Source organism: Paramisgurnus dabryanus, chromosome 1 (genome assembly GCF_030506205.2).
Source record: "Paramisgurnus dabryanus chromosome 1, PD_genome_1.1, whole genome shotgun sequence".
NCBI classification, from domain to species: Eukaryota; Metazoa; Chordata; class Actinopteri; order Cypriniformes; family Cobitidae; genus Paramisgurnus; species Paramisgurnus dabryanus.
Window position 1 is genome coordinate 10,426,364 of NC_133337.1, and position 13,348 is coordinate 10,439,711.

The 13,348-nt window shown below is 38.2% G+C and overlaps 2 long non-coding RNA genes across 6 annotated transcripts; one reads left to right on the plus strand and one right to left on the minus strand.

Moving 5' to 3' along the window:
* The first annotated feature begins 195 nt into the window (after positions 1-195).
* On the plus strand, positions 196-4,316 carry LOC135747202 (uncharacterized). 5 transcript variants are annotated; one of them, XR_010531779.2, is made up of 7 exons: positions 196-249; positions 1,223-1,304; positions 1,450-1,523; positions 2,967-3,059; positions 3,227-3,290; positions 3,357-3,455; positions 4,162-4,316. It is a non-coding gene; the product is annotated as an uncharacterized lncRNA (long non-coding RNA). The 5 variants fall into 5 exon arrangements; XR_010531776.2 differs by lacking the exon at positions 196-249 and adding an exon at positions 613-660; XR_010531777.2 differs by lacking the exon at positions 196-249 and adding an exon at positions 627-666 and having other exon boundaries at positions 3,227-3,294.
* A 6,106-nt stretch (positions 4,317-10,422) lies between these two features.
* LOC141280896 (uncharacterized) lies at positions 10,423-11,038 on the minus strand. Its single transcript, XR_012335237.1, has 2 exons — positions 10,910-11,038; positions 10,423-10,656 (listed from the first exon to the last, which is right to left on the minus strand). It is a non-coding gene; the product is annotated as an uncharacterized lncRNA (long non-coding RNA).
* Between the last annotated feature and the right edge of the window lie 2,310 nt (positions 11,039-13,348).

Below are 13,348 nucleotides of genomic sequence, written 5' to 3' on the forward strand. Positions count from 1 at the left end.
TTGAAACAACCGTGAAGTAAATGGTTGCAGAGAGACAATAAAATAATGTTTTATAATATTTGAATCATTCAGAAAAAAAATTTAAAAACTGATTTTATAAAATTGATGACATTATAAAAAAAATGTAACAAATAATTGAATATACAGGTAGCGACGTAATCTCGCGAGATTACACGAGACTGGACTGTTTTAACGGCTGTCTTCGAGATCTTGCGTATCACAGGAGAAAATGCTTCAGAGAAAGAAGAGGTAAGGAAATATAAGTCAATGTAAACGCATAGCCTAACGTTATTTTATTCACATATACAAAGTGGTATGACAAAAAAGCACGATGCCAAATCGGGTTTTTTTCTGTTAGTTGCGACTGTATTCGTTATAGTAGTTAATTTGCTAGTCCACGGGATGTTCCCGCCGAAATTGGACTTCGTTATTATGAATATTAATAAATTAATATGAGGTGTGTTTTTATCAACTTAACCACTTGGTTGTTTTTGCTTCAGAAAAGCAACTAGTTAGAAATGTAAGGGCTTTTTTGGATAACTTCGGTGAAAAAGTGTTGATTTCGTAGTTCAGTCAGCGTAACTTATATCCGAGAGGTCTTACAGGCGCCACAGACACCTATCAGCCTTTTGTAAGGAGGAGCAGCTCGAGTGCGGTGCGGTCAGTGTAAGCTGCTTAGTTTCTCAAATTCATATTACTGATAAAGTGTTAAAACTTAGATGAGATGTTGGTGTTTTATGGCTCACGAATTCGCAATAACGGATACGTATAGCAGTTCGTGTTAATGACATTAATCCAAACTAATTGATGACGTGATAACATGGGCGTCGAATCCAATATTAATCATGCTGAGGTTTTCTCGACGGGGTAATGTGTATAAATGCAGTTATAAAATTAAAAGGGACAAGATAGTCGACGTGACCCTCATGTTTCCATGGCAATCAGTCAATTACATGTTACGCTTATGATCGCACCTGCGGTCATTCGCGCAGTATCCATTATTTTAAGCGGCATGAAACACTTAAGTTAACTCCTTTGTACGAAAATATCATGTCGTGTAAGTTGGCATGTTCTATTCGAATTGAAATACATTGTAACGGTGTAATTTTGCTTACTTGTTGAATAGTTAGCAAGTTTTAATGGAAATAGAAAATATTGGTTATCTATATGCTCTTGTTTTTAGTATATTTTTATAACTCTTTTGTAATGTCTTCGTTATCAGAGCCCTTCAAAATTAGAAAAGTGAGGATGATCTTGTCAATGCTGAGATTTTCATGCATCAACAGCCACTACATCTGGATCAGGTAGCCTAATGTTGTGTTAACCCCGCTATTCTACAATATTTACTTAAATGCAGTATGCAAGTGTATGTATTCATGTTCTGATAAAGTCATTATAGAATTCTCTTCCAATATTGCACTAATTTTACTTTTTTTATATTTTGTCAAGATTGAACAAGAAACAGACAGCAAGGGTTGTCAGATCAGTAACAGAATGACACACAAACACAAGAAACTTCACAGGTGAGAATTGAGAGTGGCTTTTTAAAGGGATAGTTCGGCCAAAAACGATATTAAACCCATGATTTACTCACCCCCAAGCTGTCCGAGTTGCATATGTCCATCGTTTTTCAGACAAACACATTTTCGGATATTTTAGAAAATATTTTAGATCTTTCTGTTCATTAAATGTAATGTTACGGGGTCCAGCAATAGTCCACGACCTTCAAGTCCAAAAAAGTGCGTCCATCCTTCACAAATTAAATCCAAACGGCTCCAGGATGATAAACAAAGGTCTTCTGTGGGTAATCCGTGCGGTGTTGTTGTAGAAATATCCATATTTAAAATGTTATTAACGTTATAAACTACCTTCCGGTAGCGCCGCCATCTTAGACTCAGGAGAGAGTATTAGCGTAGTGTACGCACTTTTCTTAGTGACGTATGACAAATTCGGAGGGCGGGGGCACAGAGCAGCAGCAGAGAAACTCTGTACGCTGCGTAAGCTCTCATCCTGAATGCGGATCACTCCAAGATGGCGGCGCTACCGGAAGGTAGTTTATAACGTTAATAACATTTTAAATATGGATATTTCTACAACAACACCGCACGGATTACCCACAGAAGACCTTTGTTTATCATCCTGGAGCCGTTTGGATTTAATTTGTGAAGGATGGACGCACTTTTTTGGACTTGAAGGTCATGGACTATTGCTGGACCCCGTAACATTACATTTAATGAACAGAAAGATCTAAAATATTTTCTAAAATATCCGAAAATGTGTTTGTCTGAAAAACGATGGACATATGCAACTCGGACAGCTTGGGGGTGAGTAAATCATGGGTTTAATATCGTTTTTGGCCGAACTATCCCTTTACAAACACCTGCTACTTGTTTCTCAAGACTGGTTTATCATTGTCATTAGGAAAATATAAGAAACTAATTTAGGATACAATGGTTACTTTTCAGCACAGCAATTAATTTCTTTTGTATGCCACTATTCCTTCTACAGTATGTAGGCCTACATATTTCAAACACTTTGTTTTCAGTAGACAGAGACAAAAGTTAATCCAGTTTTCAGAGTGGATGGTGATGCAAGTTTAAGAGAGGCTCCATATTGACAGAAAAAAATGGGTCTTTGTGGTGGTGTATTTGACAGCATTTATTTGTTCTTATCTTTATGTAATATGGGTTTAATCATAATTTTTTTAATTGTCAATGAGCTGCCACCTACCCTGGTAATGCACCACCAAGATACCATGTTGTAATAGAAATCCGTAATTTACCATTTCTTTTTTGTGAAGCGTCTCCCCTAAAACCTTACAATGCATTTAATATTTGTTTTGTAATCAGATCAAGTTCTACTAATCCTAATAATTAAGATGCAGTGTTTTGTATTTCACAATTTATGTTTTCTTTTTAAAAGGGGCTATGACTTGTTTTTATTTTATTATGTGTTTTAAATTGTAGGCAGATCAACATGCAATTTGAAGACGTGTGATAAAATACAGAGAGGTGAAGTAGTGTGTCTTTCCAGATCCCCAAATCATTCCCCCTTAAAAGGTAATGAATAGTGTTATGACAAAAATGTAAACATTCTTAATTTCTTTAAAAGTTGTACTTGGGCCACAGTTTTCTGTATTTCTTACCACAAGATTACATTTATATTTCTATACTAATGAAATATGTTTTTCTTTTTCCAAACTTTATCAAATGCAATGATCGCTAAGATGAGCCTGAAGAGGAGATTTGGGAAGATGCTGTTTCGTAAGTCGCTTTGCCAGATCACCTGTGGTAAGTTTGTAAAACATATATTAAAAATAGGATTATAACATCTCCTAATCAAAAGTTTTTGATCAGGTCGGGATGTCTGCTAACAAGATGCCTTGCTGGTCTGAGTGAGTTTAAAGTCTTAGACAGACAGTCCAGAAGTTCTGAAGTCCATCTTCGATTTCATTGGTAAGGGACTACACAAAAGGCTGTTTGACCCACACGTAAAGCAACCTGTCAGTGTTTGCTTTAAGCATCTCATTTGGGCGTGTTGAAAATATAAAGTTAATATCACTTAAGCGTTCAGTATTGGATTCATTTGTAACCAAATCGATCAGAAGCACCATTCACTACCATAGTATTCTTTTATTCTACTATGTAAGTCAATGGTGCTTCTGGTCAGTTTGGTTGCAGACATTCCTTAAAAAATCTTTGTGTTCATCATGACACTTTAAGGTGTAGAAACATCTCAGCAACCTCAAGAGAAATTGGAGGCAACTGAGCTAAATTGCAGATGTTGTTTCAAAGGGTCTGAATATGTATAATGTAAATATGATATGTTTTCTTTTTTCATATATTTGCAAAAGTTTTTAAAATTCTGTTTTTACTTTGTAAAAATATCTAAACAATTACAGTATCATGCAACAACATAAAATTGAAAGTGAAAGGTGTATGATTTCTGAATGCACTGTAGATGATCTTAATTTAACCTCATTGTCATCTTCGTAAACACAACAGCTTTGTTCCTTCATCAGATGGCTATGCAATGTTTCAAGTCAGACTATCAAAGAAAACGCATCTTGCCCTGATGTGCAATAACAAGATTTTTTTTGTACATGGGCTAAAATGCAGCATTTTTTGAAAATTAAATATCTTGTTTTTTCCCCCTCTTTAGATGCTGTCATCGTATTAAGTACAGCATGAGCCAGAATGATGGGTGGTGGTGGCCATAAGAAGACTGTCAACTAAACCAACAACAAAATTCATATTTGCAGTTTTTCTTGAATAAAGTTTTTCTATTCAGATTAATAAAATGACTTTTAAACATGATTTTGTTTCATATTTTATGATTTTATTCTATATTTAGAAAATTCCACTTCTGCACTACTAACTGGAAACCTAACTGTTTGAAAGAATGTGTTTTTATCCATAAAAAAATATTTTTAACAGCTGCTTTCATGTTTATTTGGAAAGGGTAGGCACCTGCCATCTTATTTGTCCACATTTAAACTTTACCTTCCTTAAGTGTTTAGTTTTATGAATGGGGTTGTACTGTAAGTTATGCGTAGCAAGTTGCATTCATATGATAATTGCATTAAAATCGACACGTTTACAGTAAATCATTTAGTGAGTATTGCAGTGTAAAGTAAAAATCTATATTTAGTGTTAAAAACAACAAGGAAATAGAAGGTTGAAATTGCGTCATGATATCAACCATAATTCACCTATGTTGAAAGTGTGACGTTGAAACAACGTCGTGATTTCAACGTTGAAATTTTTTGCAAAACCGAAAGGTAATCCAACGTTGATTCAACGTTGGTACCTGACATTGATTCAACGTTGACTGGGCAGTTAATATTGTCAGGAATTTGTTGTAAGACTGCAACAGCAAGTTACACAGAGAGAGAGAGAGAGATAGAGAGAGAGAGATCGAGAGAGAAATGAACTGGTAAAAAAATTAGGGCTGTTCCGAATACCATTTTTTGAGCTTTGAAGCTCTAGTAGAAATCAAATCGAATATTCGAAAGAAGGAGGGCAGGGAACTACACTAAACTTTTCCACTGGTGGCACTTGCGCTACCAACTTTTTCAGTTACTGGCGCAAAATATGATTTGGTCGCACATATTTTTTTCAAGTTATATTAAGGCGCTCTGGATAATAATGAACAATAATACAACTGTATTGCATACAGATATGCTTTTTATTTTACTTGCCATCTTTTAAACCACATGCCGCCTTGTTTTCTTAAACGTTGCAGTGTTTCCCACAGATCTGAAATTTACTTGGTGGTGGTAGCCGGTGAAAAGGGCAATTATTACCCACTGACAAATAATGGTCTACTATACATGTGATGTAGAACTAATAATGTGTGACACAACACAATACTTTGATTCATTGAAAATTAATATTAATTTCACATTATATTTTATCAATCTAACCACCCCAAACTTTCTTTGCCATTAACAAAGATGACACTGTTTGTCAAAGCACCACGAAAACACTTACTGTTTTTGCACTGATATATGAAGCAATTAGACCCCTTTTATCAAACTCAATATAATACAATACTATGTATAGTATATTAATAGACAGTGCAGGTCTATAGATTATAAATGTGACTGATGTTATAATGGTAATAATTTCTATTAGATAGGCACTTTTACTGCTTTTGCTCTATCTTTCTATTTCTCTCTTGCCGATTTAAAAAGCTTAATCCACTCATTATTTCAGATTTAAAAGTGTACTTGCTGTCCCGGGGACAGACTTTACATTGCTTTGCTCGTTCAGTGCAATTGGCTTGACATTAGCATTGCTTTTTGCTACAATCTCTGTCCAAACTTAATATGGATATGGTTTTAGAAAATATATGGTTAATTAATAATAAGATTATTAAAAAATGTGAGAAAGAAAATGCAGCGCGTGGTCGTAACAAGAACCATCGCCATAGAAACAGAAGGCACGCTGAATCTGCACTCGAGCTTTAGCGCGGTAGCGCTCATGGACGTTTTCCGATCGACTCGGGTTATAAACACAACATTAATCAGACTTGGGACCCAAAGTAATTAAACTAGGACCTAACCGGACCCGACAGACCATTTAAAATATAAACCCGGAACCATACGAGTCCCGCGTCCTCAGTGAAGAAAGACCTCTGCTCAAGTTCAGAAACAAGGAAGACACTGCGCTTGCGTCGCGTCCCATCCAATTCATTGAGAAACAGCTGAGCACGCAAACGCACACTGATAGGGAGAGACACGACGTGCTTTCACGCAAAATGAAGCCAACGTGTTGATGGCTCAGAGCACGTTATAAAACGTATTCTTAAGATCCACATTTCTGTTTTAATAAATGCTCATAGTAAATCATAGCATATTGTCTAAAACATTAGGTAGCACATTTGCGACCCATTAAAAATTAGGGTCGCAACGGCAGTTCAAAAGGTTGCATATGCGACCATTTTGGTCGCAGTGTAGCTCCCTGGAGGGGCTGAACACATTTTTCTCTTTAATAAAGGCAGGAATCTCTCTGTGTGTGTGTTGTGTGTGTGTGTGTGTGTGTGTGTGTGTGTGTGTGTGTGTGTGTGTGTGTGTGTGTGTGTGTGTGTGTGTGTGTGTGTGTGCGTCTGCCTGTCTACAGTTTTATTATGTGGCGGATGTGTTGCTGCGGACCCAAGGGAGTGTAGTGCCTTTTTTTCGTGCAATATGGACATGTGACACGTTTGGAATTAATAAACTTTAAAAATACTACAGAACAGGCAAGCCGGAAGCGGCGTGCCTGTCACGCATCCTGCGAGAACAGCATTAGTGAAACAAAACAAAAGAGCAATACTTTTAATAAGGTAGCCTAACATTTTTCTAATAAACAAACATTCCCGTAACAGAAATTAGCAGCACAGTAATTATTGACAACGTAAAGGTTAGGCTATTTAAATAAAACAACGAAAATAAATGAAAGAAGTTCAACAAACTGTAATAAAACGGTAGCATACTTTCAAAATCAAGTTTATCTATAACACTTACACCATCCAATATGTTTTTCATCAGCAGAACAATACAGAAGATATTTTGCGGAAACCCCAGTGCTCCGTCATGCAAGTCAACCGATCCGCACACTTTAAGAGCTAAAGCATATATATCCAATACAAAAGTAATCCCCCATAACCAGAGCATGAAATTAACACCCGACCACGCGCCAAATGCGGGTGGATTTTGCAATTGGCGGGTAACACTGTCAATCTACCAGCCACATTGGCGGGTAGCCAATGCGAATCAGTGATGCGCGGGTCATTGTATGAATAACCCACTCCCGACCGACATTTTCAACTAACCCGCAAGTGATGGGCAGTCCGGCTCTTTCCATAGATTCGGCTCTTTCGGCTCCAGCTCCGGCTCTACATTTTAGTGATGGCAGTCCGGCTCTTTTCATAGATTCGGCTCTTCTGGCCTCTTACGTTCCCACCCAAGCCTGCGTTTAAAGATTCGGCTCTGCTGGTTCGCTACAAAGAATCACCCGTCACTATAACCCGCCCGCAATTGTTCAAAATAGTTTTTAAACTCGACCGACTGACCGCGGCATGAATATCATTAAAATATTTTTGGATGACTCGTAACCGGCACCCGCTCATTTCTTATCAACCTGCGCATATCACCGATGCAAATTGAGTGATTCATTGAGAGGATGCGACTTCTGTTTCGCAACGTTCATGCGATTGGAAAGAAGATGAGGCACTTCTCTGACTACGTTTGGATGTGTGAGTAAGCATTATACTGTTGTTGAGATGGGAAGAGAATGCAATGCTGACATAGGCTACAGTACAATCACAGTTGCACAGATGTGTAGTGCTGCTGTGACGGATCAGAACTCTTGATGTGTAAACTTTAGAGAGAGTTGCGCTACTATGCCTTATACTGTAGTACATTAACATACATTTTGCGAATATAGTAATGAAAAACAACGTATTCTGCTCCTGACGGGGCACATATAAACAAAATGATCTCAACAGTATTAATTTTCTAATTAAACATTTCTTTATGTCTTAAGTGTATAGAGAGTCAAAAACCATTCTGTGCTGGTCTTAAAGAGACAGTAACCTCAATTAACCTACTTAAGTCTGTGTCATTAATGTTAATCAAACAACCTAAGACAAAGAGAAATTCACTTTTGTAGCTCTGAAAAAATCATTTTTAATTCATACAATAAAGACAGCGTTATCATTCACTATTCAGGCAAAAAAAAAAAAAAACAAAAACTGGCTGGTAAAAAGTCTCTGTGGCAGGTGGATTTCTAAATCCACCTGCCACAGTGGCTGGTGGTCAAAAAAGTTAACTTCAGGCCCTGCCCATAACTCCGGGTGACATATTGACGTCTTGTGAAGCAAATCAATCAGTTTTTGCAAGAAACTGAACGTTATTTACAACACTATTAGCGTGAAGCAAAAAGCAGGAAGCGAGCTTCACGTTCGAGGTGATCTTCTACTGGTGGCGTTTGGTGGCTGTTGGCTATAGATGTTGGTCTCTCTGCGCCACCTACAGAGCGGGAGCGTGAAGCGCACTTCCTTCTTTGCAAAAGCGCTGCATTAACGCTGTAAAATATGTATATATGTATTGGAATCTCAAAACTGAAAATCGAATGTCAACCCACGGAACGAATATTCGAATATTCTGGACCAGCCCTAAAGAATATGCATATATATACATTTTTTTACAGTCTATTATTACCTACCGGTATAGGAACTTCATCCAGTTTTGTAAGGTCACCTTGCTTTTCTCAAAAAGTGATCCCGCCCTGCATGTCTTTTTCACTTTCTTACTATGTGTTTGTTTACATTCCCTGAAATCATCAAAAACATCATTTAGATTAAATTTAATTTAATTAAATTAGCCTGATAAATTGTAGTTTTACTTTAAAAAATAATTATATATATATATATATATATATATATATATATATATATATATATATATATATATATATATATATATATATATATATATATATATATATATGAAGAGTTTGGTTCCAAAACGCAATAAATCCATTTTGACAAATTTCGGTAAAAACGTGTTTTCTATACCAAGAAAGTGACAAGATGAAAACCACTATTTTCTGTTACAAACTTTCACATAGCATCTTTAGGTTATAAAAACATAAGAAATTCAAATCCATAACTTGATTTTCAAAGATTTATTATAAAAACTAATTATTTTTTCCACAAAATGCAATAAATCCATGACAGTTTTTTATTTCAAAATGCTATAAATCTATTAAATCAATGTATAAATGTGCATTCATCTTTACCATTTTATATTTATTTAGTTGACTAGTGGTATACAATGATTAAAAAATAAACATTAATGGCATTAACCAAAACACTTACTTTGTTATATTAAGAACACATTGCTGCGGTTATATTTGACGTCGTCTCTTTACATTTTCACAGCGATCAGTTGTAAAATGTTTTGGTCCCGCTCGATTTTCGTTGACTTTGAGTAAAATAATGTAAAGTTTTCATAAGATCCTCTGGGGTCAATGTTTAAGCATGAGAAGCTTGATGCTGTCTGGAGAACAAGCAGCCGAGTGCCTCTCGCGGAAATTAGATGTTGATGGCTTACATTTCTTTCCCGTCACAGAAAACCATCACAGGTTTAGCAATGCTATTAAAGTATTATTTTGTTTTGTTTGTTGATCACGAAGTACAAAGTAGATGAGGAAAATTAGGATTCCGTGTACTCAGCGCGCCGGCATGTTTGTTTACATTGCGTGAATGGTCCGCTGTAATATCAGGAATGGATTTATTGCGTTCTGTAAAAAAGGAGGAGTGGCGTTTGTCGCATTTTGGGAACAAAGGGAGAAAAGATGACAGAATATCACGGCGGGTATTGGATTTTGCGTAAAATTAATTATTTACTTTTAACTACTGACCTGATATAATACTGATTTTGGCAGTAACTCATTTTTTTCAAAAATGGCGTTTATTGCGTTTTGGAACCAAACTCTTATACATATATGTAGTTCTACCAGAAAGACTCGAAGATAGGTTAAGACTTGACATAGGAGTTTATTTAACAGTAGTTAGCAACCAAGGTTAGAATGTAACACAGTATAGTTCTTTGGCGTAGGCCCCGACCATAGTTCAAATCCGGGGGTCACGGATTCTTGCGGTTCCTGTCTGAAGATGAAGACAGGCCAGAATCTAATCCCCCATGAGTATGGACGGAACCGACCTGGTGATGGTGGTTGGGAGGGTGGGTTGTAAATGCTGGCATCAGTATCTGCGAACGCAAAGACAGGTGAGTACAAGGCTTATATACTCTCAGTATCAGGGGTGATTGATTGCGCCTTGTGACATGAATGACGTAACATTCGAGTTTCCTGGTAGAACTTACGCTACGCTACGCTAAAGCTAACATTTCTACCAGAAAGACTCGAAGATAGGTTAAGACTTGACATAGGAGTTTATTTAACAGTAGTTAGCAACCAAGGTTAGAATGTAACACAGTATAGTTCTTTGGCGTAGGCCCCGACCATAGTTCAAATCCGGGGGTCACGGATTCTTGCGGTTCCTGTCTGAAGATGAAGACAGGCCAGAATCTAATCCCCCTTGAGTATGGACGGAACCGACCTGGTGATGGTGGTTGGGAGGGTGGGTTGTAAATGCTGGCATCAGTATCTGCGAACGCAAAGACAGGTGAGTACGAGGCTTATATACTCTCAGTATCAGGGGTGATTGATTGCGCCTTGTGACATGAATGACGTAACATTCGAGTTTCCTGGTAGAACTTACGCTACGCTACGCTAAAGCTAACATTTCTACCAGAAAGACTCGAAGATAGGTTAAGACTTGACATAGGAGTTTATTTAACAGTAGTTAGCAACCAAGGTTAGAATGTAACACAGTATAGTTCTTTGGCGTAGGCCCCGACCATAGTTCAAATCCGGGGGTCACGGATTCTTGCGGTTCCTGTCTGAAGATGAAGACAGGCCAGAATCTAATCCCCAAAAATTGATCACAATGATCGGTACCCACCAGTGTTTCTTTGAGGTTCCTGAAACAGATAAGAGAAATTGTTATCTACTGACATTGAAGGATGCCATAAGAGGCCATGGGATTACCGCTTAGGCCATAGAAGGCAGCGATATGCCCCAGAGAGATAGGCTGGAGAGATAGGCCGCATGGGCCGTAGAAGGCAACGATATGCCTAGTGGGAAAAAGCCACATAGGCTTTAGAAGGCAACGATATGCCAGACAGAGATAGGCCGCACAGGCCACAGAAGGCAACGATATGCCTAATGGGAAAATGCCGCGTAGGCTTTAGAAGGCAACGATATGCCAGACAGAGATAGGCCGCGTAGGCCATAGAAAGCAACGATATGCCTAGTGAGAAAAGGCCGCGTAGGCCTTTGGAAGGCAACGATATGCCAGAGAAATAGGCCGCGTAGGCCATAGAAGGCAACGATATGCCAGGTAGAGATATATGCCAGATAGAGGTAGGCCGCGTAGGCCATAGAAGGCAACGATATGCCAGATAGAGATAGGCCGCGTAGGCCATAGAAGGCAACGATATGCCGAGTGAGAAAGGCCGCATGGCCATAGAAGGCAACGATATGCCGTGTTGAGAGAGGCTGTGTAGGCCATGAAGGGCAAAGATATGCCAGGGTTAGATAGGCCGTGGAAGGCAACGATATGCCCAGTAGGAAAAGCCAACAGGTTAGCTTGCAATAAGATTCACCACCACCAGTATTGACAAAAGGTACATACCATTAACATGTCCGTAAATGTCGATCATAATATCAGCAGTAGAGGATATCGGTAGAAGGCTGCCACGTTAGGCTTGATAGCAGAGAGGCCGCGAAGGCCACAGAAAGCAACGTTATGCCAGAGTGAGGAATGATATAAATGGCAAAGGCCATGATTTAGCATGGTTAAATACACCACCACCACCAGTAGTTTGCTTAAACATACCTTGATTATTGCTTGCCATTATTGAATTGAATGTCATAGTGTTTTCCTGCATACAGTGAAATTAGGAGCGCGGCTCCTGATGAAGAGAGACAATTTATGTATACATGCTTTTATATTGTCATTATTAAAGTAGGGAGAAGATTAGATGGTTACAAACAAATCTGACTGATGCTAAAGATTGCACGGTGTCTGTCGTGTCTTGGTTTCCCCAGTCTTGTACTCTTTATTTGAAGTTCTGTAATGTCATCCATGTCTGTAGTTCTTCTAGTTCGTTGGTCCTTGTTCTAGATTTTTCCCAGGTGTGTCTTGATATCTTGTTTACCCACATGAATATATACAGTCCTTGTGTTTCAGTTGTCCTTTGTCGATTATAGTTAGCCGTCGTCACTTTTTAGTCCTGTATTCTGGTTTTCATTCTGGTTCTGCTTTGTGCACTTTTGGGTTTGAGAAATAAACCATTGCATTTGGATCCGTCGCCTTGTGTTGCCTGCCATGACACACAGATGATTATATAAAATTCTCCATTAACGATGTAAATTAAGAACCCCCAAAAACTGAGGAGCGGTATCAGTAGGGTTGTGCAGTTGATAGATGGACGTACTCCGAAAGTAATAGCCTTCTAGATGAAAGTTTACAGCTTAAATTTTGACTAACCATAATAGCATGATTAAACGTAACAGTTTTGTGCAAATAGTCTTTAATGATATGCACTTAAGAAGTTCTGAATTATTTGTTGAAAGAAGATGCTACGCCACACTGGCAATCCAGAAACGATCGAAGACCGCACCATACACGACCGCGGACGTGAAACGTGACAACCTGCGTGCACGCGGCAAGTGTGCACGGCCCAGTGCTAACGAAAGCCAATTCTTGTACATGTAGCAATTATGCATGTTCAAATCCTTGCAGCCGTATGCGATTAGAGTTCCTGGAAGTCGATAAAGAGCCCTGATGGTAATGCAGGCACTGAAATAAAGCACTTATAGAACTGCATATCCGTAGTCTGTGTAAAAACATGTATATAGTTTAAAAATAGCTTGCCTCATGTAAGCAGCCGCGCTGTTATGATGTTCTAAATCCTAGCAGCCGGTGTAATGTGGTTGTATGTAAAGTTGATGCAGGTTTCGCTATTTTCTTGAGGATGCAGAGTAAGAAGATTGTACGCTTCTAATTCCAGACAAAGTTCCTTGTAAAGTTATCATTTAGAATTATAACTGCATAATTTTTGGCTTTCCCAGACGAAAGATTTCCATCGTAAAACAATCATCACGATTTCTATGATCGTGGCTCTTCGTCGGTGGTACTTCAAAGATCCTGTGATGAGGAAGATATCAATCTTCGGCATTCTTCCAAACCCGTGCGGGTGCAGCGCTTCGCCAATCAATGATGATTAGTGACA